Source organism: Etheostoma spectabile, chromosome 20 (assembly GCF_008692095.1).
Source record: "Etheostoma spectabile isolate EspeVRDwgs_2016 chromosome 20, UIUC_Espe_1.0, whole genome shotgun sequence".
Taxonomy (NCBI): domain Eukaryota; kingdom Metazoa; phylum Chordata; class Actinopteri; order Perciformes; family Percidae; genus Etheostoma; species Etheostoma spectabile.
The window spans coordinates 15,981,990-15,985,929 of NC_045752.1; the positions used below are offsets into that span (position 1 = coordinate 15,981,990).

Genomic DNA, 3,940 nt, shown 5'->3' on the forward strand with positions numbered 1-3,940 from the left:
ATTTTGTTTCTATCTGTATTTATTTATTCTTTAGGTGATGGGAGTGAACAGAAATTCATTCAGTGGTAATATTTACGCCCTGTGGCATTTTTAGAGCTATTTTCAGATTGGTGGGATATTGTGATCTTTTTTCTTTGTTTGGAGCGATGCTCATCCAGCATCCTACCCTCTGGTCCTTGTAATCAAATAACAAGAGCGATAGTAAATATAGCCTGTCTAGGCAGTTGCTGCTTCTTCAATTCCAAATAGCCTTTCTGGCCTTGTGTTTACGTACACTTTATATTATACTAAACTAGTGTTTCTATTGTTTATTGCACTGGTGTTATCATGCAGTTATTTGTGCTCCTGTAAGGTTAGAAAGATATATCAGGCCGATACTGGACTTTTTTTTCACAAAATGTACGGCAGGTAGACGCCGGGTCTACAGAGCACACATTCCGATGGGTCACAGATTTTGGCGTGACACTGGGAAACCCTGTGTATCCAGCCAGGTAAAAGTCAGACGGAGTTTTCTTTCTATAGGCCTAGGTGTATTTTTATTTTATTTTAGAGGTTATCTGCTGTAGTTATGGCTGGGCAGGAAATCACAGGCACCACAGGAAAGAAGGAAATGAAATGAAACTAACTAACTAAAAGCTAAAAGGGAAAGTGAAAGACTGCCCGTCCCCAGATTGGCCCTCATGGATTGTTATGTTTATTTCATATAATATAATAACTTTACAAGGCCCAATGTGATTGTATATCAGTAGCCAACATTACATTTCCATTTGGCACAGATGTTTTATTCCTTTCAGTCTGTGTTTGTGTTGGCCTACTCTTTACTTTTTGTTCCCCTGTACTTGTGTAAAGCATCCTTGGGTTTCATGTAATGCGCTATATTAATCTAAGTTATTATTACCTTGGTTGCTATATCAATCTCTTAATGCTTTGGCTCGTGACAAAGTGCCAGTGATACCCGGTTTAGCTCACGATACAGCCAAAGTAGGCTACACTTGAAAACATATTCTCTTATTGTAAATTAATTATCTGTCCGAGCAAAACATTCATCGCAACTATATGACCTCCTGAGAACGTTAACTCAGTAATATACACTACCGGTCAAAAGTTTGGGGTCACTTCAAAATTTCCATTGCAATCCATTATAGACAGAATACCAGTTGAGATCAGTTGCATTGTTTTTTTAACCAGCGCAGCAGTTTTCATATTACAGTATGTGCGTACATAATTGCAAAAGGGTTCTCCAATGTTTTCTCAGTTAGTTTTTTTAAAATGATGTCAGATTAGTGAACAGAATGAGCCTTTGGAACATTGGATGAATGGTTGCTGATAATGGGCAATGTAGATATTGCATTAAAGATCAGCCCCCCACTCAGATCAGCTGGTATTCTGTCTAACATCGAGTGGAATGGAAATTTGTAAGTGGCCCCATACTTTTGACCGGTAGTGTAAGTAGACTGTAGTCTAAGGTAACGTACGGTGGGTAATGCAGCAAAGTAAAGAAAAGACCTTTACGACAGCAGGTGTGGTAAAAACACTACAGCTTTGGTCAAAGCGGCCGCTGGAATCTACACAAACTGAAAGTTACTAATAGCCACTTTAAGAAAAAACTAATGCTGACTAAGCTTCCTGATTATATGTAGGATAAATTTGATGTTTGAGGAAGACAAATGATCCATTGTGTAGTGGGATAAAGTTTGGAAAACAACAATAAAAGCTGTAAATGCATTTTGAGCGCTGTGGATTTGAAATATTGGATGTGCTGTTTTCGGAAATGTGTTCTGGTTCACTACAACATCACTGCAGGAAGGTAGGAAGTTGGTTTGTTGTTTGATCTTAAAGCTTTTTAAACTTTTTTTTCAACAAACCAGTTTAGTTATGCTTGGTGGCTGGTGTCTACATTTGGATACATAACACCAGAGCACACAGTCAAAACATGGCAAAATAATCACTTCTTTTTTATGCTACACTGAAATCATAAAAGTTTGGCTTTGGAAGCAATGAAAATGTGAAATGAGATTCCTAGAGTTTACTGTTGTTGCCAGAGAAGCAAGACAGTTTGTCATGAATTCCTTTATTTTTTCCTAGTAGCGTTTCATCAATTTTTATTTTGAGGTGTTCAGTATTTATTTATCGAATCCCTTTTTTGTTTGTGTGGAGGCATGTATGGAAATTCCTTTATCGCTCCTCAAAATTATGGTGTTTTGCTCATGGGGTTTGGCATCTGTGAAGCTTTATTCTAATGGGCTTTGGGATTTTGCTTGTTGGAGAAATTAATGTGATTACATTCATTCATATCTGGCCTTGATATTGATCATTTTATTCTTCTGCATGTGAGGAAATTAAGTTTTAGAACCATGTTTATTTAATGTCTCTGTTTTATGTTTGGAAATGTGTGGTATTTTATGGCATGGTATAAAAAGTATTGCCTTGCATTATAATTTACAATAACACAGTATAATGTATAATACAACCATGTGCAAATAAGCATGGGGCTTCCAAAGGCAGGAGGGAAGATGGAAGAATGTTTAATACATGAAAGGCTGTGACAAACAAATGAAGAAAAACAAATTCTGAACACACATCCAAGTTTTCCCTTTTCAACAAGTTGGATCAAAACCATTCATTTATTGTTTCCTGAGAGCAGCCCAATTCCCACTCTGGAGTATTCATCATGTACCTGTGGTTATGTTAATGACAGTATCCATTTGTTGGGATCTTCATGGCGCCTGTGGAACTCGCCTTGCAGATCCCTGCGTTGCCTCTCCAGTACAGTTCCAGCTGGCAGTCACGTTCTCCCAGTTGTGGATGTGGTCTTGATGTCATCTCTGAAGCTGCTGAGAAAAGTCACTGAGGACAACCCCAAAATTAAACTTTTGACAGAGGAGAGACAAAAATTCAACAGTAATTCCATTTAATGTTGTTCCGTTCGATCTCTCATAGCCATATTTCATTAAAATCATTTATATGCACACTGATTCATTGATTATATCATCTCCTGCAGCCATGTCAAATGTTCACTCTGTAATAGTGTAGCTGACCTACTTATAGCCTGATTGAAACCTAATGAAATCTTTTAATGAGCAGTCTGACAGCCTCTGGAGGGCGAGGCTGAAATCTAACACGTGTGTGTGTCTGTGTGTGTGTGTGTGTGTGAGCGTGTGTGAGTGTGCTTGTGTAGTGTGTGTGTAGTTGTTAATGTGTTTTTTTGAGCATGCTGCAAAAAACTGAAGTTGTTTGTGTAGCTGAGAGCATGGGTATGAGAGTGTGTGTGTGTGTGTGTGTGTGTGTGTGTGTGTGTGTGTGTGTGTGTGTGTGTGTGTGTGGTGTGTGTGTGTGTGTGTGTGTGTATGTGTGTTGTCATATATTTAACTACATTTGTGGGGACCAAAAACTGGGAATACAGATACTATGGGGTCCTGACAGCTTTGTGGGGACAAAATGCTGGTCCCACAACGTTAAAGGGCTGTTTGAGGAATAAGACTTGGTTTTAGGATCAGGGTTGGAATTAAGTTATGGTTAGGGTGGGGGTGGGGGTTAAGGTTAGGCATTTAGGTTTGATGATTAAGGTTAGGGTAAGGGGCTAGGGAATGCATTATGTCAAATGACTGGTCCCCCAAAGATAGTGAGACACACTTGTGGTGTGTGTGTGTGTGTGTGTGTGTGTGTGTGTGTGTGTGTGTGTGTGGTTATATGAGCATCCAGTTTCTTTAAAAAAGCCTCTTTTCTGTCACCGAGACCTGGAAGGGATTCCGGGCAGTGAACATTCTGGGAGAACAACACACCCAAGACAGGATTAGCTCAACTTGAAGTGAAGAATAATTAAAATGTTATTTTCTTCACTCTAAACCCCAAGTCTCGTCCCACTCCTTTGCTTTGCATGCAACTGTAGTCTAAAATGTTTCATCTCTCCTCTCCCATTCCCTCTGTCCTGCTTCCCTGC

General features: G+C 39.2%; 1 long non-coding RNA gene across 1 annotated transcript in view; it reads left to right on the forward strand.

Moving 5' to 3' along the window:
* Positions 1–1,597, forward strand: part of LOC116670630 (uncharacterized) — a 21,680-nt gene extending 20,083 nt beyond the window's left edge. The window contains exon 3 of the long non-coding RNA XR_004327084.1: positions 1,495–1,597. This is a non-coding gene — a long non-coding RNA (uncharacterized LOC116670630). The remainder of the gene's footprint in view (positions 1–1,494) is intronic.
* Positions 1,598–3,940: the final 2,343 nt, after the last annotated feature.